This window comes from Pan troglodytes, chromosome 2 (assembly GCF_028858775.2).
Source record: "Pan troglodytes isolate AG18354 chromosome 2, NHGRI_mPanTro3-v2.0_pri, whole genome shotgun sequence".
Classification (NCBI taxonomy): domain Eukaryota; kingdom Metazoa; phylum Chordata; class Mammalia; order Primates; family Hominidae; genus Pan; species Pan troglodytes.
Genome location: NC_086015.1, coordinates 67757848 through 67784188, shown reverse-complemented (window position 1 = coordinate 67784188; position 26341 = coordinate 67757848). Strand labels below are relative to the sequence as shown.

The window sequence follows — 26341 nt, the reverse complement described above, 5'->3', positions numbered from 1 at the left end:
ACTTCTAGAATTGGAAAAGAGCCAAACTGTATTATTCACAACAACAAAAAAAATCAAGTAAAATAAGGATAAATGATAGGTATCTTAAGGACTGAAAGATCTAATGAAATGTAAGAAATATTTTATTTCAACTTAGTTTGTTATATTTTGACTTTTTTATGTGTTTGGGTAAAGATTTTTATCTTGAATCTGGAGACACACAGTGGAGATGCTCAGACATGTTTGGCCTATAGCAAGTTTGTCCAACGTGTGGCCGGTGGACCACAGGTGACCCAGGATGGCTTTGGATGTGGTCCAACACAAATTCATAAACTTTCTTAAAACATTATGAGATTTTTTTGTGATTAAAAAAATGTTTTTAGCTCATCAGCCATCATTTTTTTTAGTGCATTTTATGTGTGGTCCAAGACAATTTTTCTTCTTCCATTGTGGCTCAGGGAAGCCAAAAGATTGGACAACCCTGGCCTACAGGATATTTTGAATACCAGAAGATTTCACATAAAAATTTCCATTTCAGGATCCTCATAAAAAAATAAGAGTCCCTGGCAACTCAGCACACATTCCCAGATAGGCAGAGGAGTGGCACCCCAGTTGGGTGGGAACAAGTTCTCAGTTTACCGCAGTCGCTACTACTCCCAGTGCTCTACACCAGCTGTCAGGCATTATTTTACAATCTCCATGAACAGAGTTCAACTAGTTTTTTTCTTTTTAATTTTAAATTAATTTTATTTTTAATATATTTTTTCTATTGGTTCTGTCTTTCTGGAGATCAATTTTTTTTTTAATCTCCTCTTGTCCTTGAGTATGAAGAGGCAGCCTCTCAGTTTCCATCATTCTATGCCAGCATTTTCACATAGCATTCTCTATTTTTTCACAATTTGTCTTTGTAATACAGCTATGAGCCTATGATTATTTTTATTCTTTTTATTTTATTCTAGAGAAGGGGTCTTGCTATACCTCCCAAGTTGAACTGAGGCTCAGGTGATCTTCCCACCCCAGCCTCCCAAGTAGTCGGGACTACAGGTGTGAGCCAGTGTGCCTGGCTCTATTTTTTTTTTGTTTTTTGTTTTTTGTTTTTTTTTTTTTGAGACAGAGCCTTGCTCTGTCACCCAGGCTGGAGTGCAGTGATACGATCTTGGCTCACTGCAAGCTCCGCCTCCCGAGTTCACACCGTTCTCCTGCCTCAGCCTCCGGAGTAGCTGGGATTACAGGCCTCCGCCCCCATGATCGGCTAGTTTTTTGTATTTTTAGTATAGATGGGGTTTCACTGTGTTAGCCAGGATGGTCTTGATCTCCTGACCTCGTGATCCGCCCGCCTCAGCCTCCCAAAGTGCTGGGATTACAGGTGTGAGGAACCTCGCCTGGCCGTGCCTGGCTCTATTTTTATTATTTTTAGTTATTGACTTAATTTCAGAAAGTGAAGAGTTTTTTTATTTAACTATTTTAACAGGAAATGCATAATAAAATGCCAGCCCTGCTTACTTAAATAACAGTTTGGGCCGAATATGGTGTCTCACACCTGCAATCTCAGCACTTTGGGAGGCCAAGGCAGGCGGATCACTTGAGGTCAGAAGTTTGAGACCAGCCTGGGCAACATGGCAAAATCTCATTGCTACTGAAAATACAAAATTACTCAGGCGTGGTGGTGCGCACATTTGTAATTCCAGCTACTCGGAAGGCTGAGGCACAAGAATTTCTTGAACCCTGTAGGTGGAGGTTGCAGTGAGCTGAGATCGCACCACTGCACTCCAGCCTGGGTGAGAGAGTGAGACTCTGTCTCAAACAAAACAAAACCAGTTTGGTGGATGGGTTGATATTCTCGGAAAATTATGATCCCCTTTTCTAGAGATTATCATATGTTAAGGGATTGAGATTGTTTTTCAGAATATACCTTTAGTGGAAAACCAAATTATTCCCAAGTTTCTCAGCTCATGCAAATATATTGAAGAAAAACCTAAAATCAATTCACTCTTTAATGCAATGGCAACAAGACACCATCGAATACAGATATAAGCCATCGTTGACATGGCCCAACCTGTGGAATTGAATAGAGAATCCGAACCAACAAAATGACATGTAGTAGCAAGTTTTCAAGTGCATTCCATGTCACGAAATAATAAGGTCTTGACCCATAGGTCAATAGGCTTGATATACTTCAGTTAGCAAAAAAGGATCATTTTATGTATTCATTTATTCACCTGATCATTCCACCAATATCTATTAAGTGCCTACTATGGACAGACACTGTTCTTAGTACTGAGCATACAGCGAGGAACAGATGAAAGTTCCCAATTTCATGACACTTGTATTTTAAGTGGGAGGGGGATAGGGAGGAGGCAAAAAAATGAACAAATAATATGTGAAATTTTAAGAGATAGGAAGTGTCTGCAGGGGTGGGAAATTTTTTTATTTGGCCTGAGAAGACCTCTCTGCTATAGTGACATTATATTAGGTTGGCACAAAGGTAATTGCGGTTTTTGCCATTACTTTTTTTTTTTTTGAGATGGCGTCTTGCTCTGTCGCCCAGGTTGGATTGCAGTGGTGTGATCTCGGCTCACTGCAACCTCCATATCCTGGCTTCAAATGATTCTCCTGCCTCAGCCTTCCCAGTAACTGGGATTACAGGCACCACCATGCCCGGCTAATTTTTTGTATTTTTAGTAGAGATGCAATTTCACTATGTTAGCCAGGCTCGTCTTGAACTACTGACCTCAAGTGGTCCACCTGACTCAGCCTCCCAAAGTGCTGCTATTACAGGCATGAGCCACTGCACCCGGCCTGCCATTACTTTTAATGGCAAAAACCGCAATTAGGTTTACTCCAACCTAATAGCAGAGACCTACAGGAAACGAGTAAATGAGTCATGGAGAGATCCAGGGAAGATGCACCTTGGACAAGGAGAATGATCAGAGCAAAGTCTCTGTGGCACAGACTGCTTGATGTGTGCAAAGAACAGAAAGGCCTGTGTGGCTGGAACAGAGGGAGGGAGAGCAAGAGTGGTAGAATATGAGGCCAGACAGATAACGAAGGGCCTAACATGTGGGATCTGGAGGCAGTTGTGGGAGTTTGGCCTTTTGCTCTGTGTGAGACGAGAAGCTCTTAGAGGACTTTGAGAAAAGGAGTGATGCTACCTGATTTCAGGTTTAGCACATTGGCCATTCACTATGGGCAGCTCACTCACGTAAGATGTGCTTACTGATATTTTCTTACATAATCAAAATAACCTCTGTATTAATTTTCTTTTCATGCTGCAACAGATTATCCCAAACTTGATGATGCCTTAAAACAGCATAAATTTATCCTACAGTTCTGTAGTTAAAAGTTCTGACATGGGTCTCACTGGGCAGAACTCAAAGTGTTGGCAAGGCTATGCTACCTTCTGGAGGCTGGAGGGGTGAATCTGTTTCCTTGCCTGTTTCAGGAAAGTCAATGAGCAAAAATAAAAAATATCTAGTTAACAAATTTTATGGTTCAGAAATTTTCAGACTATTGCTTAAACAGAAAGGTTTTATGTATCCTAAAGCCCACCTTTGGAAGTAGAAGATAATTTTTTGATTCAGGAAAGAGGATGGTGAAAATATACATGATTGGAGAGAGGCTTGCAGCCACCTTCATGAAATAGATTCATGAGGTTTTGGAGAGGAAAGTCTCCTTTGATGGAGACCAAAAGAAAAAAAAAAGCACATTAATTTTCCAGCACTTCGGTGCCAGAGGACACCACAGGTACCGATGGAATTGGGATTGTGTGCACTGAAATGGTAAGAGTGAAAGGGATGTGGGTGGGGCACTGACAGTGTCTGCCTCACTGCTGTTTCCTGGATACATTACATTTTCTCCTGGGCTGAGTGTACCTGGGCAGGGAGTGAAGGGGTAGGTATGAGGCCCTATTCATCCTTGTGAATTTCTTAAGTTATACCTAATACCTAGGGACCAACCTTACCATTCAATAAAAGCTTGACCAACTAAATTGGAAGAGAAGTTTTAATTTGGGAATGAAGAGGCAATAGGACCTGAATTCAGGGCACTTTAAAAAAATTATTTGCTTTTTCCAAAGATGTTCTGAGAGTCTAGCCTTAGTTACCTTTGCTAAAACCTTCACTGTAAAGAAAAAGCTCAGCTGAAATTAAGGGGAGCAGAGAACAAATAAAAGAGAGAGAAAGAAGAAAACAGAGAAAAATACAAAGTAAGCCAGCACAGTAGGACATATAATGACTTTTTGTTTCCAAATGCATTGTGACTTCGAGCATTGAGTAATTTCCTGACACCACAGGGTTAGACAGAAGTTGTATGAAATAACATCATTTAGGGAACTATTTTTACCCAGCTTTCATACATCCTGTCTAATAAAACATAATGAATTTATGTAAAAAGAAACTCTACATTTTCTATGAGAATGGATGACAAATCATAGTGGCCAATAATCTGTATCACTTATCTCTTAAATAACAATGAGGAGCTTCCTAACTAGTCCAGCCAGAGGCTTCTTACTGAGTGACAGTTGTCTTCTAGCCTCAGAGAAGATGAGTTGCTTGTCCAAGTGGTCATTTGTCCAGTGAGACTCAGAATTAGGATCTGAGCCAACATCTGCTTGATCGGAAAGTTCGTTCATTATGTCGTTCTCCTCCTTCCTCCCCAGAGCTATTGTTCAGTTGCGTGAGAACTTTCTCAAATTTTGACATTCTGAAAACTTTCACTTTTTCTTTTTTTCTTTTCTTTTCTTTCCATTTATTTATTTATTTATTTCTCTTTCTTTCTTTCTTTCTTTTTTTTTTTTTTTTTGAGATGAAGTTTCACTCATGTTGCCCAGGATGGAATGCAATGGGGCGAGCTGGGCTCACTGCAACCTCTGCCTCCCGGGTTCAAGTGATTCTCCTGTCTCAACCACTCGAGTAGCTGGGATTATAGGCGCCCACCATCACGCCCGACTAATTTTTGTATTCTCAGTAGAGACAGGGTTTCACCATGCTGGCCAGGCTGTTCTCGAACTCCCAGACCTCAGGTGATCCACTGGTCTCGACCTCGCAAAGTGCTGGGATTACAGGTATGAGCCACTTGCCCAGCCAACTTTTGCTTTTTCTCATTTTTACCCAAGAGAAGTTCATCCTGAATCATGAAAGCATCTCAGTCATTTGAAAACATGAGATTTGGTTCCAGCAAGTCAAATTTTGGGTTCAAATCCCAACTCTGCCACTGATTAGCTGTATAACATAAAACCACTTGGTGTTTCTGTGTCTCAGCATTCTCATGTGGAAAATGGAAGAGAGAATAATCGTACCCCTCACCCCAGGGTTGTTGTGAGGATTAAATGAAAAAAATATGAGTGAAAGACTGTCCTACAAATGATCATTAATATTATTTATTATTCATTCAAAAAATATGTATGAGGGCCCGGGTGCAGTGGCTCACGCCTGTAATTCCAACACTTTGGGAGGCTGAGGCAGGTGGATCACGAGGTTAGGAGATTGAGACCATCCTGGCTAACACGGTGAAACCCCATCTCTACTAAAAATACAAAAGATTAGCCGGGCGTGGTGGTGGGCGCCTGTAGTCCCAGCTACTCGGGAGGCTGAGGCAGGAGAATGACGTGAACCCAGGAGGTGGAGCTTGCAGTGAGCCAAGATCATGCCACTGTACTCCAACCTGGGCCACAGAGCAAGACTCCGTCTAAAAAAAGAAAAAAAAATGAGGTATTCTTATTCAGTTATCAAATAAACACATTTTTTGCAGTTAGAGTTTATGGTTCCCCGAGGAGTCACCCAAACTAAAGGCAATTATAATACAATGTGTCAAATGTCATGATGGGGTAACATGCAAACACTGAGAAGGAATATTGAAGCAGAGTCAGGCAGGCCAGGAAAGACTTCCTGAAGAAAGTGATGTCTAAGGGCCAACTGAAGAATGGGTAGAATGTTAGGAAGTTAAAAATGCTGTAGAAAAAATATATATAATTGTTTAGAGGTGGACTAGAGAAGTGGAAAGAAGTTCGGGATAATTGAAACAGAGCATATGAAAAGGGACATATGGAAAGATGAGGCCAGAGACACGAGCAGGGATCAGATATGGCAAGGCAGAAGACCTTTCTAAACTTCAGTATTTATCTGAATTAACTGATCATATCTGATTTCCTTAATACTGTTCTCTTACTGAAATGGCCAGTGCCATATTCTTTATGTTTTGTCGCACATTGCAAAACATTATTATATCACATTGCCTTAGTTCAGATTCTCTTGAAAGCCAACACTAAGGGAAGGGTTCCAGTGCAAGTACTGTAATTAACTTGGGAGCTGATCCCAGGAAACACCCAGAGTGGGGTAAGGAAGCCAGACAATGAATGGTAGGCAATGGATAAAGGGTGTGTTAACAAGCGTGTTAGCGCCAGGGGCAACCAGAGCTCGATTTCATTGGGGTACTCAGGAATCCAGTGTGGAAGCACACCTCAGTGTTACTTATCCACACTAAAGGTGAGGAAGCTGAGGTATTTGATCACCATATCCCTCTTGGCCATTGCTTGAGGACAGCTTCCAGGGGACTTCACTCTCTGGCACTCCGGCTTATCCTTTGTGCAGGAGAAGCTGCTCTCCAGGCAGAGTTGTAGAAGTAGTATTCCACTTGTAGAGGTGAGTATGGAGGAAATGGGGGCGGGGCACTGCGCAGCTGCTACACATATTTTTTAAAGTATAAAAAAACAAAACCAAAACAAATGAAAAAAGACCAGCCCTTGCTGGGAGACAGTTCTCCGTGGGTCTCTTGCACTTCTGTGCATCTTGTGAGCAGAGGCACTGGTTGCCTTTGTTCTGGACAATTTTTTTTAAGCATGTTTAAGTAGTAATAGAGATACTATTTCCCTCTGAAGCAGAGGATGGTTTGTTTAGCATCCAGTGTAATAAAGGTATTTTCTCCCTCCAGGTCAAATGTCAGGCAGGCTTACTGCTCGTTTTATAAGATGTGGGTTTGTAAGTTAAGGGTTTCTCAACTGTGATACAAATGCAGACCCAAAGCATGCAGAGCATCTATTTAGGGCATTTGTTTTTGCCCCCGTGGGGCCTGAGGAACAAAGAGAAAGGATGTGAACATGAAGCTTATGCTGGTTGCTGAGCTATGAGTAATAAAGTCCTTTGTCTCTGACCCAGAAGTCTTGTGTCTTCTGCCAGCCTCTGTGAAACTGCAGTATGGTAACTTGTAGGGTAAGTTCTGAAATCTTTCTCAGCTCCTGATGACCCTACCAAGCCAACTCAACTGATCTTTAAGACATTTAATTTAAAAAATAACTTCTAATTAATAAAAAAAAGTAATAAAGAAAGAAAAAAAGAAGTATTTATTGCACTTTTCCTTTGTGGTTTTAAAATGCAAAATAGGTTAGGAAGCCTTGTAGAAATCCTCATTAAAAAGCCAACTTTTGTGTTTCCTCTAAGATGTTCTAGCTTTTCCAAATTTTGTCATTGAGAATGCCAGCCCTCTTCTGGAAAATGCCTCTGAACATACGCAGGTTACCAAAGTCACTGTGTCTGTCTCACCTCATGCTTCTCTGGTTGGAGATCCTGTTATTATTAATGCAAATCCTGCAGTCCATCCATTTGTGCTGTCTCATAGATCCATACATCTTTGGGAAGTAAGTATGTTGGCAAACAGTATTATCACTTGATACCACAAGGGCTTTAAAATGAAATATCATTCTGTTTTTTCTTACCTTCTACTGTATGTTATTAATTTGGTGACCACTCTTTGGAATCCTATTATATGTCAAACACTCTAAAAATCCTTAGGGACATCAAGATCCATTTATTTCACAAGTAATTATTGAGAATCTACTGAGACACAGGGAATTCCTTGCCCTCATGGAATTGACTTGTTCATAGGGAGACATACTGATCAAGTGAATATACCCAAAAGTATTAGGTTAGTGCAAATGTAATTGCAGTTTTTGCCATTACTTTCAATGGCAATTACATTTGCACCAATCTAACATAAAATTGTAAATGCAGTAACAGCCAAGAAAGGCAGACTCACAGGTCTGTGGGAGTCCCTAAAGGGGACATTTTAACTAGTCAGGCTTCCCTGAGGAAGAGCTACATGAAAAGCAATCTGCAGAATGCATAGGAATTGAATAGATAAAGAAGAAGAGAAGAACATTCCAGGCAGAGGGAGCAGCATGTGCGAAGTCTCTGTAGCAAGAAGGAGCATGGTAAAAAGAGAAGACTGAAGGATCAATGTGACAAGGGCCAAAGAGAAAGCACGTGGGAGATTATACTGCAAAGGAGATGGGGAAGGCAGAGCCTGCAGTGTCTGTGAGCCATGTTAGGAAGCTTTGTTTACCTAGATGGCTATATCATTCCCAGCTAGATAAAATATAGCTAATTTTTCCCTCTGGATCAAAGTTTAGGCAGGCTGATTGTTCATTATAAGAAAGGGGTCCCCAACCCCCAGGCCACAAACCAGTGTCAGCCCATGGCCTGTTAGGAACTGGGCCACACAACAGAAGGTGGGTGGCAAGCAAGCAAGCGAAGCTTCATCTGTATTTACAGCTGTTCCCCATCACTCTCATTATCTCCTGAGCTCCGCCTCCTGTCAGATCAGTGGCGGCATTAGATTCTCATAGGAGCGTGAACCCTATTGTGAACTGCTCATTCAAGGGATCTAGGTTGCGTTCTCCTTATGAGAACCTAATGCCTGATGATCTGTCACTGTCTCCCATCACCCCCAGATGGGGCCATCTAGTTGCAGGAAAACAAGTTTAGGACTCCCGCTGATTCTACATTATGGTGAGTTGTATAATAATTGTATTATATATTACAATGTAATAATAATAGAAATAAAGTGCACAGTAAATGTAATGATCTTGAATTATCACGAAACCATTCCCACTCAACCCTGGTCTGTGGAAATTGTCTTCCATGAAACCAGTCCCTGGTGCCAAAAAGGTTGGGGACTGCTGTTATAAGAGATCCAGATTCCCTAAGGTCGGAGTTTCTTAGACCTTGATACAAACCCACTGCATGCACAGCATTCAGCTGGGCTCCTCTACATGGTCCCCATGGCACGTGAGAGCAAGGGGACCAATGTGAACATGAAGCTTATGCTGCTTGCTGTGCCAGAGTAATAAAGTCCTTGAGAGCAGCATGTTGTTTAGCTGATCTAGCCTGGTTTGGCTCCAGTCTGCAGGTTGAGTTCAGGTCTGTCTCTTGTCCTTCCCATTCTCCTTGGGACACTGGCTAGCAGAGGGACATTCTTCTCTGGGCAAAAGGAGGAGAGCAAGAGGATTTCTCAACCCCACATGTACATTTCAAGACCCACATCTGCTCATATCATTGGCTAAAACAAGTGTCACGTATCCAAGCCATGGGCTGAAGAAATATACTCTGTTTTTCTTAGGAGGAATTGCCAAGGCACACGGCAAAAGACATGAATATAGAAAATATTAAGAATTAGGGATATTAAATCCACCTCCCACACTTAAGAAACCACTAAGGAGTTGTGCAGGAAAGAGACATGATTTGCTTACAGCTTAATTTGCTATTGTAAAGAGAACAGATTTAAAAGGGGCAGGAGAGGTCTGTTATGAGGCTTTTGAATATCCTTGCCAAACCTTGGTATTGTCAGACTTAAATTTGCTTCCAGCTTCAGTTTGGTGTAAAATGTTTTCTCCTGCTTGTTCTTAATTAGATTTTTGTTTTAAGTCTAAATAGCAGCAGAATGATGGCAAAGAGTGTTCAGTAGTTTTGCTTAGTGTGTGTGTGTGTGTGTGTGTGTCTGTGTGTGTGTGTCTGTGTATGTGTGTGTGTTTCTGTGTGTGAAGGTAGTGAGCACAGCTGCTCTAAGCACTGATTTGGGGGTCTGATAAACCTAGTTTTCAACCACAGCTCCTTCAGTCAGTAGAAACATGACCTTGGGTAATTTATTGGACTTTCTGTGTTTTAATTATTATTTTCAGGGATTAGCAAGAAGATTCTAAAAGATAATGTATGGAAAGTGCTCTCTTACTGCTTTGTCCATAGCAAGTAGTCAACACACAATAGCTGTTACTGTAATAAATATACTTATACTTCAATATTTAGCATTATTATAGCCAGATTACAGGTAAAAAAACTAAGAAAGATGTGGCCACATAATCATAACTGTATTAAAGACAAGCTTTAGAAGTAGTTCAATTATGCAGCAGTTTCATAACGAGCAAGTACACCTGCAGATAAAGGCTAAACGAAATGAGTTAATAACTGTTTCCACAACATTGCAGTACAAGGACAGAAATACTGTTCTATTTGGGGTTTGGCATATCCCAGCATATCATTATCCTTTTTTGAACTTCTTTCCTTGCAGCATATATGCTTGTTTGTTTTGCAAAAGACTGATTGAGCTTAGTTAGGAAGGGCAATTGGTCAGGCAGTCAAACAAAAACCAACAACCACCAAATGAACACCAAGCAATTCTCTGCAGAAACAATAGCAAAGCTTGAAGTGAACTGATTATATAGATAAATCAATGGAAATGAGACAAGGTACACTCCAGTTATGTAATCTTCAAATTGCTACCTGTCATTGAGCAACATAAGTGGGGTTGCATAGGCAGGTTGGGAAAATGAACCCAAGTTACCCTTTCTGTGTTCACCCTGCCTATTCCCTGGATGGAAGTAATCTGCCAGATGGAGACTTAAACCATCTTCCTGTTTTCTCCCAGTGTAAAGAATAGGCATTTGCATTGATTCAATAAATATGTGTTGAAAACGAATGGGAAGCCTGATACCATGTAAGATGCTAGGGAGCAAAATGGACACACTTGCTGTCCCTGGGGGCTCCCAGGACAGAGGGAAACATACCTGAAGGGCCAGCTTGAGCCCAGGGTTGTATTTCTTGGTTAAGGGAGCTCCTTGAAGATAAGGCTGTGCTTAAGCAGAGCTGGAAAACCTTGTATATTTTAACACCAGGCTATGGTATTAAATTAACTTATCAGGAAGCACTGGGGTATGATGAAAAGAAAAAAATTTAGAGTCAGAAAGACTTAACTTTAAATCTCAGCTCTGTCACTCAATAGCTGTGTTACCTTGAGCAAAGTATTTAACTTCTGAGCCTCAATTTCCTCATCAGTAGCATTGGGATGATAATAACATTTATTCTATGGGATAATTGTGAAAATTGAAGAGATAAAATGTCCAGTCTACCGTAAGTGCTCAGCAGAGTATAGCTATAAAATATCCATATATTACTGACTTTTCATGTAATTATGTGAAAAACAAGCAGGTGTTGCAGTCAGCTGATGCTGATAAGTGCAAGGGTTTTGGGGGCACATTGGCCCAGGTCAGGTCCAGGTCCTGCCTCTTCCTGCAGCATGACTTTTTAGGATATATTTTATAATCTAAGCTTCAATTTCTTCATCTGTGAAATGGGGATGGTAGTAAGACTACCTTTCTCACAGGTTGATTTGGATGATTAAGTGAGTTAAAGGGCTGAGAGCAATGCCTAGCACAAAGAAAGTGCTCAACAAATGTTAGCTTTTGTTAATATGATGTTGGTGGGGTGACATTATCCTCCTTTTTTCTGAGATTCAGTGATTCTATTACTGAGAAGGAGGCCACATTGGTAGTGTACTGCGTGGCTAAGAGCATGGATTTTGGTGGAAAGTCTGGATTCCTGTCCTGCCTCTCTGTTCCTTGTTAGGTGATCTTTTTAAGCCTCTGTTTCTTCATTTGTAAAATAGGCATAATAAAAGTATCAATCACAATGTTTTTATGAGGATTAAAGAATGTAATTAATATTAAACACTTAGAGTTGGTAAATAGTAAGTGTTCAATACATGTAAGCTATTAGTATTGCCTTAAAACCCATAATTTTAGACAAAGCGTTCATGGTTTGACATAGAATGCCCAAAGACAAGTGTCTAACCCCTTCCAGTGGCTTTTGCTATTCAATAAAATCTTTGCTTTCCGTTACTTTACTAATAAGAAAGCTTTAGAAACAAGCATTCCCTAACCTAGCCGCATCATGACAGACCTGGGAAGGACATTAGTAACCGAACTTACAAGGCTTTCATGTAAGGATGAAGACATCTAATCTAGAGACATGAAAGACCATGGCCAAAGTCTTAGGGCCATTTCATTCTAGAGGTGAAACTGGAACCCAGTTCTCTTGATACTCAACCTCAAGAGGACCCTGAACAGAGCAGTTCGAAAACCAGGTGAAAACCACAAAGGACACAGGAAACAGGAGACGTGGGTGACTGAACAGGGGAGGGAAGAGAGGGGCTCTTATCTGGCCCTTTCATCCATTTTGAGTGCTAAGCAACTTAGACTCATGATGAAGAGCACGAGCCTGAAGTCAGGTGGAAACCAGATTTGTTGTATTTCTATCCATGAAAACTTGGCCAAGCAGCTTAACTCTGCAAGTCTCAGCTTCTGCACCTATAAATTGCATCCACTTGCAATTTCAAGGATAGAATGAAATGTTTTTAAAATGCTCAGGATAATCCTTGATGAAGTGAGGAGGGGTTCAATAAATGGTTGACTTTGTTACTAGGAAGAATTGTGGAAAGATGGAAAAATGAAAGAGAAACCATTGGATACAACATAAGTGAATTCTCGGCTCATGGAAGTTTTTAAAAAATCAGATCACTGTGTTTTTAAGTACAAAATTTTTATGTCTTTAAAAAAGTGCTGACTGATATTGGGGATTATAGATCTAAAATATTCCATCTACATCCTTATGAAGCCAGTCATTCACTCCATTATTCTTCATTTTTAAAAAAACGTAGTTATTCACCACTGGAGTACCCAAGCTGGACTTTGAGATGGTGACACTCTATTCCCTGATAATCTATGCCAAAGACAACCAAGGGGCAACAGCATCACAGACAATTTTAATCCAGATTGCAGATGTGAATGAACCGCCCACCTTCGCTGGATCTCTTGCCCAGGGTGACCAAGGTACAGAGGATCTTCTCTTGGGGAAAGAGGGCTCTAGTGGATATGTCTACATAGATGCTCTTCCCTGTGCCCCTTGTACTCTCAAAACATCATGGCTATAATAGTGGTAAAAATGACAGTAACAATAGAAATGATAAATGGCTGACACTGGGCACTAATTATGTACCAGGCACTGTCCTAACAGCTTTAACTGTACTACTTTATTTAATGCTCAGAACACTAGAGGTAAGTTCTACTCTTATTTCTATTACATAGACAACAGAAAGGTGAAGTAACTTTCTCAGTGTTGAGAATTATTCATTTATTTGTATGATGATTGTGTACTAAAAATTATTATCTTATTTGTGTGATTATTTAATTAATGATGTGTCTATATCATTAAGCTAGAAGCTTCACCAAGGACAGGGACCATGCCTCTTTTGCTTCTTCTTGCTCTGTTTTTTTAATTTTTATTTATTTATTTTTTCACCGTGTATGTGTCTCTTTCACTTTCTCTCTTTCTCATCTCTGTCTCTTTCTATGTAGTCAAATATTTAATGCCTACATGTTCTCTACTATAAAAAAAAATTTGAGGCTCAGATATTGGAGTGGCCACTAACTGGAGAGAATTACTTGTCCTGTCTAAGCCTCAGTTTCCCCATTGATTAAACTGAGATATTAATCCCATCTTGATGAGGCTCAGGGTTTTAAAGTGCCAGGTACACAGTAGGTGCTCAACAAGTGTCTCCCTTTTTTCCCTTCCCAAGGGCAGATGGTAAACTCCTCCTGGGCAGATCCAAGGTGAAATTATGCTCTTCTGACTTCTAAAACTGTGAGCTTGGTGCCAGAGTGCTTGTGGACACTTGATGAGCATTTGCTCATCAGATGAGCAGGTCCTGGCTACCCTCTAAGCAGGCCCATTGACCCTTTGGCTATCCACAAATCCTGCCTTCTTGGCACAATTGTGCAGCAGTTTCCCCTGGGTGGTTCTTCCCCTCAGACACTCAAGGATCTCTTACTGCCTCAAGGTTCCTGTTCCTTGGAAAAGGGATTCCACTGGCAAATTTGCAAGTTTGTATTCCTCACTGTTTTAAAAACATATGGGAAGAGTGCAAAATTAAGGACAAGACAAATTTTAGTAAAATAATTAGGCAATATTAACGTATTAGCTATGTGACCTTGAGTCAGTTATTCAATCTTTCTAAACCTTAGTAAAATGGAAATGATGATAAAGTCACCAGTGATGTTAAGTGCTTAGTAATTAATAAGCACTCAAAACATGTTCAACATTGTTCCTGTTTAAATGTATAAATCTCATTGGTCTATACTTGACACATAAGAGACACTTGACAAATGGTATATTATTATTATTATTATAGGTTTAATGGGAATACCCCTATAAAACATCTGTGCTGAGCAAGCGCAATTCCTTAAGTTTTATCTGAAATTCACGATTGGATGAGAGGTTTTAGGCTTATGGTGGTGATGCTCATTCAAGCACATCTGTTGTACATTTTCTGGCAGTTACTGAGATTTATATCCTGAAAGATATTGCCGCAGGCACAGTCATTTACCGAGCAGTGGCCAACGACCCAGAGGATACCGTTTTGGAGGTAATTTATGCTTTGGGACAGAGAATAACAGTGCCTAGTGGTTTTATGTGAGATTGAATTCAAATATAAAGCCATGGAGGCAATCAAGTCATTTATACCCACAACTTAGGTTTCAAACATACCTTTGCCTCAATTATCAGGATACTTTAGGTGAAAATGATTAAGGTCTGGGTTGTCCGGGTAATTGCTTCCCTTCTAGTACATTCCATCCTGTGCAGGCCGACCCAACCTAATCCTTAAGTAACTTTAGCAAAAGATGTCAGGACATTTCATTTTGTTCTTAGGAATCTTGGCTATACACAGGTAGAGAAAGAATCCAGCTTTCTGGCAGAATTAATTTGTATTTCAAAACTCTAGGCCTCGTCCTCAGGTTTTATAATGCCCTAGATGGAGAGGAAGCTATGGGCTTGGTACCAAGAGGCTTGGGTTTAAGTTCTTACTCTACTACTGCAAATCACTTAACATTTCTGCTTTGCTGTTTCAACTGTAAAATTGGGAAAATGATACCTGCTTTGTCTTGTCTCATATTGCTTTCTCTCATTATAATTAAACATAATATTTGATTATGTTTATATGAACATGAAAGTAGTTTTTAAACTGTAAAACATTTTGCAAACGATAGGCTTTATAATAATGTCTTAATTTTTTATGCCATATGGAACGGTTATGGCATTATTAAACTATAATATTTTAGCTAATGAATTGATAGAAAATAATATTGTGTCTTTCATTTTTAGTGTTGTATTGCCTTCCCAGACTGGCTAAAAATTACACAATTGAACATGTTGATGCTGTACACTCAATATTTACAACTTGTGGTAATGCTATTGGATACTTGCTCAAGGCAACTTGAATCATACAAAATTTTCTTTAAGCAGTAGATGTCCACTAATATTTGAGGTATTGTCCACATGGTTTTAAAAAGTATTGAGTACTCTTGAATAATTACACAAGCTTCCCCACACACATTTGTCTCCTCCTTCTCCCAATAGCACAATGCCACATCCAGGATGGGACTGGAAAGGTCACAGCTTTCTCTGTAACATGCAATTAAACCACATAATCATGCATATTGCTCCAAATCAGCATGTTCAAGATTATAGGATTGAATACAGCACTGAGCAGCTCCAGCCGCACAGGAATCAGATATCATAACACAATTTCTTCCTTGGTGTTCTCCATGGCAGCTCACCCACCTAAAATGTTGACATTATAGGGCATAAAACACACCACAGTCCAATAGGGTTTAGCTGTGACTCCAATGTACAATCAAAATGACTTACTAGACAATTAATGCAAGTAATTCATTTCAAATAAAGGACTTCTAAATGCTTGCTCATAGAGATTAAATGTTTCTGGTTCCGGCCCTACACTTTTCACAGAAGAGAATTTGTTCCTGGGCCATATTTGGAAGGTCTATGCAATGTTCTCTCAGAATTTCACCAATCATGGAATGACATTTCAGCGGTGACATAGGCTGTGGAAACTTACATTTAGACACACTCCTACACACATCATTTTGACACAGTAGATCAGGCCAGATGCTATTCATGTACTCATGACCGGGTTACAATATTCATTTGTTTCAGTCTTTATACTGATTCACAGAAAAACAAGTTCTAATATTAGGAAGAGGTTGCCACTGTTTTGGGGCCTGATGATGATGATGATAGTAAAATAATATTAATAACTATTACGTGTTTATTATGTGATAGGCACATACTTTATATATTGAATCCCCATGTTAATCCCTGTAGTAGATGCTATTGTTGCTATAGTATTACCTAATATATTGCTAAAGAAGTATTATATTTTTAATTTATAGAGGAGGAATATGAGGCCAATAGAAATGAAGTAATTTGCCCCAACAGTAAGTAGTGGAGTTGCAATTCAAATTCATGTCCATCTTGCTCTAAATCTTGCATGTTTCCTATCATACCAACAGTTCCCAAAGTATTCCACAAAACACACAGTTTACCAGATGCTCCATGAGAAAAATAAAAGATCCTGTGATCAAATTATTTTGGGAAATGATGTCTACACATCTCCCCTGAATTAACAATACACAGCACATTAAATTCCCTGTGGAGCTGTCTAATAGAGAGATGTGTGTTTAATCAAATTTGTTCCAATTATTTGTCCATTGCACTTAAAAAAATGTAACACCTGTTAACATCTTATACAATGCCTAACTAGAATCCAGAGTAGGAAGATTGTGCTAGATCCCCCTGTAAGATTGATCTAATATGATCTATCTCTGGGGTTATTAGAAAGATGAAAGGTGAAAGATGAAATTCCATAGTAATTGCTGAATAAATGACAATGTAACGAGTCTGGATTATATCCACATCTAGACCTACCTAAATTCCAGGGCCAGGGCTTTTCATACTTCACCACCATTGCTACTCTACATGTTAAGAATCCCTGATACTTGTTCTGAGATGTAGAAAAAGTGGGACTTCTCATCTTCACAACAAAGAAAGGCTGAACAAAATGAAAATCAAAACTTTTCTTCGACGCCTTAGGGCAAACTGCCACTCCAAAATCTGGAGTGACAGGTAAACGGAAGACTGATAGCCAATCTCTGCTTATTTGGCACAGAAGCTTCTGGAACCATAGACTGGTAGGAAGATTTACTTGGTAGCTTTGATGAATTACTGGAGGCTAAGTGTGGACTAGCAGGAGAGTGAGAAACTGTGTGTCACAGTCTTGTGGGGGTAGTCCTACACTTTGGTAAGTTTTACCATTATGAACTCTACTGGGTTCTCACAGCAAAGATCCAAGAAAGAACACCTTGTGTCTCTGGGAGAGGGAAGAGAAGAGAATCATGGTGAAATAATCCCAGAGTTTGCTGCAGGACAAAGGCCTACCCTCCAAAGGAAAAGTCTTTGCCTGAGCCTTATATTATCTGGGACTCATCTACCAGATTTTATATATTCACACATAACTGCATACACACACATACCCCTAGACATACCATATTCAAGCCTCAGAAACCAGAGAGAGAGAGAGAAAATCTTGAAACATGCCAGAGGGAAAAACACCTTACCTATAGAGGAACAGGATAAGAATTACAGCAGACTTTTCATTAGAAACCAAACAAAATGAGAGTGGAATGAAGTATTTAAAATGAAATTTTATTGAAATTTAAATAAAATATATCCAATAAAATTATATCAAGTCATCAAATTCCATACCTTAGATATATCCAATTTTAAATTGAGGTCAAATATACCTCAAATAAACAAAAAAAGCTAAAGAGAAATAAAGACTTTCTCAGACAAACAAAAACTGAGGAAATTCATGACCACCAGACACCTGTCCTGCAAAAAATGTTAAAGAAATTGCATGGAGAAAGAAAATTATACGGCGCAGAAACTTGGATCTGCATAAAGAAGGATATAGAAGGAATAAATGAAAGTAAAGTATATGTATTTCTCCTTTTAGTTGATCTAAAAGATCACTTTAATACTAACAGTGTATTGGGTGATTATATCAAGTGCGTAAGTGAAATGAATGGCAGCAACATCATAAGTGACAAGAGGAGAAACTGGAAATAAGAACTTTCTTATGAGATACCCACACTATCTATAACGTCATATAGTGTTATTTGAAGCTACACTTAGATTAGTCAAAATTGTATATTGCATATATCTTGGGGTAGAATATTGCTGACAAAGGCCCCGAGGAAGAAACAGGCTAGCATTTATTTGGAAGGCACCACAAAGATAGCGATTTGACTGAAGAGCAAAGAGTGAGTGGGAGAATTAGAAAGATGACATTGGAGATGTAGCCAGCAATCAGATTTTGTCGGTTCTTTTAAACATTGGTAAGGATTCTGGATCTTCTTTTGACTAATGTGGGATTAATCCCCTTGGAAATTTTTGGTAGGGGAATAAATCATATTAATATTTTTAAAAGATCAAACTATCTTGTGTGTGAAAAAGTTGACTGTCAAGAGGCAAGAGTGGAAGCAGGGAGACCATTTAGAGGTGACTGCCACAGTCCAGGTGAGAGATGATGGGGGCAGTTGGGGTGATGAGAAGTTATTGCATTTTACATATTTTTCCCAACATTTCATTATAGAAAATTTTAAATATACCAAAAAGGTGAAAGAGCTGAAAAATTGAAAGAGTGAACACCCATATACCCACCACTAGATTCTATCATTAATATTTTACTGTCTCTGCATTATCACATTATCCATTTTTGTATCCATATGTGAATTCCTCTTATTATATTTGTGTACTTCAAAGTAAATTGCAAACATGGTTACCCTTTCCCCCTAAACACGTTGGCAGTTTGCATATATTTTGGAGGTAATGTTGACAAACTTGACAAATTGGGTGTGAGATATAATGGAAAGAGAGGGATCAAGATTGTTTCTAGGTTTTTGGCCTGAGCAACTCATTAAAGAGAAATGAGGTTGAGGAGGAAAATTACATGCTTTGTTTTGAACATGTTTAGATTGAGAAGCCAATTAAACAACCAGAAAGAGTAGGCAAGTAGGTTTAAAAATACGTAGTTCATCAAAGACATGGGGCCTGGAGTGTCAATGTGGAATTACCAGTTTGTACACAGTGTTTACAGCCTGGAACCAAATGAGATCACCTCGGGCGGTTAGAAGGAAGAGGACGATTGAGCAAATGAGATTGAACAGGACCAGTAAGGTAAAAGGAAAATCAGGAGAGTGGAGTGTCTCCCAGAAGTATAGGGCTGTCACTGGTAGAGGGTCGTGACTGCAAGTTGTCCAGATTCTTGGCATTTTGAACAAAGAATTGGACAAAAGGCCCAGCAAAGCAAAGAACGAGTGAGGCAATGAAAGAATAAAGCAGGGATTAATTGAAAATGAAAGAACATTCCATAGTGTGGGAGCAGACCTGAGCAGCAGCTCAAGGGCAAGGATACAGGATCTTCTTGGGTTCAAATACCCCCTAGACGTTTCCCATTGGCCACTTCCTGCTCACCTCATGTAAATAAAATGGTAGCCCGCAATCAGTCTGATTGGTTGCAGAAAGCAGCCAACCAGAGGCTGAAGTGAAGTTAAAAAGGTCACATTCCTATGCAAACATCTGATTGGTTGCAAAAAGTAACCAATCAGAGGCTGGGGTGAAGTTACAAAGTTAAACTTCTATGCAAACAAAGGCTCTGCCCGCAATCAGTCTGATTGGTTGTGGACAGCAACAATTCAGAGGCTGGAGTGAAGTTAAAAATTTGCAAAGGGAGACGGGACCGCAACCAGGCTGATTTATTGCAGACAGCCAATTTCCCACCTGCAGGGCAGAAAAGGTGGGGGGGTTGCAGAGTGTAGCCTCTGATCCTTTTGTTACTTAGGTGTGGAAAGTTAGGGTTTTCCTTTCAGTTTAGTTCTAGAAAGTCGTCATGAAACAGCCTTAGGTTCCCTGCCTCCAGACCCTATTTTCCTGCCTCAGGACGATGTATTTCAAGGAGAGATTGGTCAAGCGCAGCTAAGATGTTGAGGGAGATGAGAACTGAGATCACCAATCACTGAAGTGGCAAAATGCTAATTGCTAGAACTCAGACAAGTACCTGGCACATAGGAGGTGTTTAATGAGTGAATGAAAGGAGATCTTTGGTGACCTTGATAAGTGGGTTCATTTGGTGAAGTGAGAATTAAAGTCTAATTGGAGATGTTTCAAGAGAATGATAGGTGAGGAAAGTAGCCATAGTGAGCAGAGACAACTTTCGAAGAATTTTCCTAAAAAGCAGAGCAGGGAAATAGGATAGTACCTAAAGGAGATTTTGGAATCAAGGGAAATTTTTACTTTGGAATGATGAGAAATATTATAGCATGCTCTATGTGGATAGGGATAATCCAATAGAGAGGAGAAAATGAATAATGCAGGAGTTAGTGACAACAGTTGTTGAAGTGATGGCATCCAGGCATGAGTGGAGGGCCTACTGTCAGAAGCACAGTTTGTTTATAGAAACAGGGAGGAAGATGGGGTATAAGGGGACATATTCAAAATGGCAAGTAGAGTAATTGCATGTTCGTTCTTTTGCCCTTCCAACAATATGTGTGTGTGTGTGTGTGTATGTGTGTGTAGGTATTTGAGATGGAGTCTTGCTCTCTTGCCCAGGCTGGAATGCAGTGGCATGGTCGTAGTTCACTGAAGTCTCAACCTCCCAGGCTCAGGTGATCCTCCCATCTCAGCTTCCTAAGTAGCAGGGACTACAGGTGCATGTCACCACCACTGGCTAATTTTTTAAATTTTTGTAGAAACAGTGTCCTGCTATGTTTCCCAGGCTGGTCTCAAACTCCTGGGCTCAAGCGATTGTCCTGTTTGGCCTCAGTAAATGCTGGGATTACAGGTGTGAGCCACCACACCTGACCAACAATTATTTATTGAGCGCTTATTTGTCCCAAGCATATTCTAAGAAGTGGGGCTTTAACAGTGAAGGAAACAGACAAAAATCTCTGCTCTCATGGAGCTGATATTCTAGCGGTAGGAAGATTGCCCATATATTTTGGTATATCAGATGCTGCCTAGTGTGACGGAGCAAAATAAAGCAGTGAAAAGGATAAGGAACTCTATAGAGGAATAGTTTGCAATTTTAAAACGATAATCAAGAATTTTAAATAGTGGCAGTGGATATTTTCTTCTGATTGCTTCCACTCAGTGAAATAAGAAATGAGGCCAGCAGCAGAGAGTGAGGAGAGGGAGGGGGTTGTGGGGAGTGCTGGAGACTCGAAGAAGGGGAAAAAGGCATGAATTTGCTGCCTCCAAGAGAAGGAGAGGGAATTGTCCAGAGAAATGTGAAAGGGAAAGGGAACATTCAGAGAAGAGGTGGAGGATAAAAGGGGGATTGTTGATGAGAGACTAAATTTTTGAGGACTTATTGAAAGGGTTTGATGATATCAGTGGGATAAGCGGTTGTCCTGGTGATGAGGACTGAACTTCCTGGGATGACTGAGGTATGTGAGGTATGATGGATATGTCCTGGTGGTTGCTTAAAGGTGGCAGGAGGTGAATAGTCTGCATTGATTATAATTTATGCTTGAGACTAGTCTCTTAGGAGATTTAAACAGTTGATATAGTCATTGCCCTTGAAGGAGAATAAGGGTGGCTATCTTTTTGGGAACAGAAAGAGCTCTTTGGGGTTTCCTTAAAACCCACTGTGGTCAGTGTCAAGAAGGAGAGCGTGTGAAAGGAGTGGGAACCCATTCATGGCATCACTACACAGGAATCCATAATTTTAGTCTATTCGCAGAAATAAAAATGAAGATTTGTCAATGGTTAACCTGTTCAAAGTAAACAGCCAACGAAACAAGACAAAACAAAAATGTTTTGCAGTTCATGTAATACCACATCACCTGGATAGTGCCGACGCACACAAATCTTTTCTCATATTTATTAAAAAGGTGAGATTACCTAGGGATGTAAACCTTTTGCACCTAGTAGAAAAACTAACTCTTTGGGCTACTTGATGCCAATTTACATAGCAAGGGAATGGTTGGCTTTTACCTAATCGGTTTGTGGTCCTGTAGACATATCAATGCTCCTATAAAATTGTATTATCTGTGTTCTTCCTTCACGTAAACAGGCAGTGGGCCTTGTTTTTCTTAATTCATAATAGACTCTCAGGAAATGTTTGCAGAATCACTTGAGAGATTAATTTCTGGGTTGCTCCCAGTGTCCTGGTCTTCTACCCTAACGTCATCTTAAAATTTTATCTTTTTGTGACACCAAGAGAAAGGGGGGAAAAGGTTTGAGTCATATGATATGATGTTAGATAATTTTGTTATGTGATGAAATATCATTTAGTTTAGGCATAGAGTGGCCAAATAAACTTGAGAATGGAGGCAATTATCTGGGTTATTCAAGCCGAAAAACAATTTGGCTTGAAGTAGCTATATAATTGTGGAAAAGTGATTTTAAGAAAAGCTTTAAGTATCTAGAAAATATCTTTAATTCTTCAAGTGAAAGTCAGGTATTTGGAGAAAACCACAATCACAGTTTTAACAAATATTTTTGGGGCAGTTGTTTACTTCATAGTTGCACAACTTGCAACATCCTCCACAAGATGGCATGCAAGTTTGTAACATACCGTAGCCGGTAGTCATGCCATTGCTAAATCATTTTGCTGCAAGCAATAAAGTCCAAACAATTGCACAATGAATTATTATTTTCTGTGTTACACACTGCAAATGTATACATTCTGGCAACGTTTTCTATAGGTAAAGATGATTGTTTTACAGAGGTATGTATGTCTCTGAGTGTAAATATTTGAAGGATATACGAAAAGAAATCAAGAATTTAAGTCTTCGCACGCAAGATGAAGATCTGGCATCAGTTAGCATGTTTAAGTCAACACTTTGTTGAAGGCCCAAGACAAAACCAACAAAAAAGTCCTGATGTTCACATTTGAAAAAGAAATTTTTATGAGACTAAGGAAGAAATTATAAGAAAATATTTATTTTTAGGAGGATTTATTTCATTGTTTTAAAGTATTCTTGAAAATATTGCCTGGAAAAACTGGGAAATAGCATGGCAATTCATGGTGAATATTACTGTGATTCTTTGTCTTGACTGCAACAATAGAACCAAGTGGGATGCTTTTAATAAAACACAAATGCCAGGGCCCCCTCTCAGACCAATTAAATCAGAATCTCTTGGGGTGGGCCCAGGCATCAGTATTTTTTAAAAGCTCCCTAGGCATTCTGATGGTACCAGAGGCATCAGAGTTCACTGACAGTATTGGGTGCCTTCTCATTTGCTCACGGCAGGCATCACTAACTGAACCTGAGCTCACCTTTTCTCTCAGTACAATGCTCTGGGTAGCCTTTACCAATCAATTCAGAGATGAAATGAAACCCACTTGCTAACAGACTTATCAAAGAATATGGGAGGGACAGAATTAAATGCTACTCACATATAAGGTGATTGATTTCTTAATATGGTAACTAACTCTGCTTTCTAGTATGATTCAGCCAAACAATTATTTCAGCCTTCTGCAACAAAGGAAGTTTTAGAGACTGCAGTGGACAATATCCATGCTCTTCCCATATCCCTTTGGATACCTTTTTGCCATTTTTGTGTGGTGCACCCCATTCCCCACCAATTTCAATGTGCTTCTGCTTCCATCACCCAGAAGAGAGGGCTGCCTTTGGGTGTTTCTTGCAGGTTGAAAAAACAAAAAGTACCTGGGAATTTACATCTCCCTGGAGTAACCCTTAACCACTCAATGAATATGAAAGCCCCATCTCTTTTCCTTGTGTGGGGACAACTCTGAGGTAGAACGTGTACTCCTGAGCTTGCCTACAGGGCCAAGCTAAAGCTGCATCTGTGGGACTTTGCAATCACACTTTTGTTTGGCTTCCTTGCCATCTCAATCCCTCTTCCACAGTTTTTTCTGAAGCACTTACTAAATAAATTCCACACAAATTTTCATCTTAGGGTCTGTTTCTGGGGAAAACTGAAGATACATATCAAAAACAAAGGCCACTGAGCTGCAAGAGAACCTATACAAACCAAGTGTTAAATCATGCAGTTAATCGTCTAATGGGAAGATGTGAAAGAATGATGAATACTGATCTACTCAGATCCATGAAAGGTGTAGGTCTTAAATAGATTACTGCATTGAGGTGCCAAAAAAAAAAAAAAGGTAGATGTGCTATAGCAAGATCCTAGACTTGGCTGCACTGTGAAATTATACACCATTTAATAAATATTCATTCCCAGGTTACACCCCCAAGATTCTGATTTCACTGGTCTCAGGTGTGTTCTGGACGTTGTCCCATTTAAAGCTCTCCAGGTGGTTCTATTGTATAGCCAAGGTTGAAAATCGCCTTAAAAGAACCAGATTCAGAGTACATAAACATTACTTTGGTCAGCCAGTTGGAAATTCACATTCCTGGGCCCACCTACACCAGGTATTAGGATTCAATAATTCTGCATATATTACAAATATTTGTTTTCAGATGTCTTGGCTGCTACCAGGGAAACAGTAAACACCTGGGTAAGTCCACTGAGAACATCCGGCTAGGTCAGGGATGGCAAATCATACTCCACTTGCATACCCTCTCTTATTGATGGATAGAGGCTCTCAGGAGTGTTGAGAAGGATTCTGAGGCTGGATCTGGGTTCAGTAAGCAAAGATACTACAGCGAAAACTTGCATAGAGGTGTCTAGCTTTATAGCTGGCTATAAGGACAATGTATTAGAGTGGTTCATAAGGATTTGTGCTAGGAAGGATAATAGCTCTAATAGTCCAGTGGACGTTTATAGGTAAAAAACCATTCCTATTGCTTATAAAGTGGATGTATGAGAGGGATCTAATATACTCTGTAGGAAAGGAAAAAGGATTTCATGTGAAGTGTGAAGTCTCAAGCTTTCAAGGGCAAGCATATGTCCCATTGTACTTCCTTTTTTTTTTTTTTTGAGACAGAGTCTTGCTCTGTCGCCCAGGCTAGAGTGCGGTGGCGCCATCTTGGCTCACTGCAACCTCCGCCCCCAGGGTTCAAGCAATTCTCCTGCCTCAGCCTCCCTAGTAGCTGGGATTACAGGTGTGCGCTACCATACCCGGTTAATTTTTGTATTTTTAGTAGAGATGGGGTTTCTCCATTTTGGCCAGGATGGTCTTGAACTCCTGACCTCAGGTGATCCACCCTCCTCAGCCTCCCAAAGTGCTGGGATTACAGGCGTGAGCTACTGCACCCGCCCCCCCATTTTACTTCTGTTGAAAATGCTCAGGGTGAAGTGATATTCTACTCTACATAGTCCCAAAATGAAGATTCAAAGTTACACTAATGTAATGGTTAGGATTATATGTGTATTTATAGTTTGAAACTATTTTCTTAAAAATATATCTCTCCTATACAAGGTTTTGTAGATCAACGGTCTTCAACCTTTTTAGCACCAGGGACCGGTTTTGTGGAAGACAATTTTTCCATGAATGGAGGAAGTGGAGATGGTTTTAGGATGAAACTGTTCCACCTCATATCATCAGGCATTAGCTGAAGTCTCATAAAGAGCGTGCAGCCTAGATCCCTTGTATGTGCAGTTCACAATAGGGTTCACACTCCAATGAGAATCTAATGCCCACTGACCTGACAAAAGGCAGAGCTCAGGTGGTAATGCTCACTGGCTCGCCGCCCATCTTCTGCTGTGAGGCCCAGTTTCTAACAGGTGACGTGCCAGTACTGGTCTGTGGCCTGGGGGTTGGGGAACCCCTGTTGTAAGTGATCAGTGATTAGCCAATATTTGTGCTTCAAAAGAATCATAAAATATTTTTCTATTAGGAAAAAAAAATCAGCCCAGATCATACTTCAGTACTAATACCCCTCAAGAAAATGTTACTCTGGGTCGATCAACCGAACTAGACATAGTATATCAGCACAAGAGCACGGATTCTAAGGTTAGTAGCTGAGGTTAAAATTTGGGCTTTGTTAGTTTCTAGCTTTGTGACCCTGGGCAAGTCTCCTAACCTTTCTGTACCTCAGTTTTTGTTGTTTTTTTTTTAATTGTAATAGGGTTAATAATAGGATCTTCCTCTGGGCTGTTATGAGGATTAAATGAGGTTAAAGAAAGAAAGAACGACTGTGTCTTATTTTGTTTCCTGGTTTACCCTTCTCTGTTGGCCCTTCCAATGTTGCAAGTTCTCATGGCTCCATTTTAGACCACTCTTCTCTTGCCTTGTCCTCCCCTTCTGTCCCCTTCCTGTCCTTTCTTTCCTTATCCTTCCTCATCTTCCTCTGTAAACAGTGACACTGAGTTGCTCCGTAACAACGTTTTCACCCACCTAGATTCTTTAATCCCCTCTCAAAATGTTTTTAAAACAAGTTTAAAAATAGAAAGACATACTGTATTTCTCCCAG

General features: G+C 39.9%; 1 long non-coding RNA gene across 3 annotated transcripts in view; it reads left to right on the top strand.

Annotated features, from left to right (window-relative positions):
• LOC134809567 (uncharacterized) overlaps nt 1-26341 on the top strand; it is an 80563-nt gene that overhangs the window by 14288 nt on the left and 39934 nt on the right. The window contains exons 2-3 of one of the 3 annotated variants that reach the window (XR_010155628.1): nt 7413-7609; nt 12739-12910. The exons of the other annotated variants lie outside the window; for them this stretch is intronic. This is a non-coding gene — a long non-coding RNA (uncharacterized LOC134809567). The remainder of the gene's footprint in view (nt 1-7412; nt 7610-12738; nt 12911-26341) is intronic. 3 annotated transcript variants of the gene reach the window in all.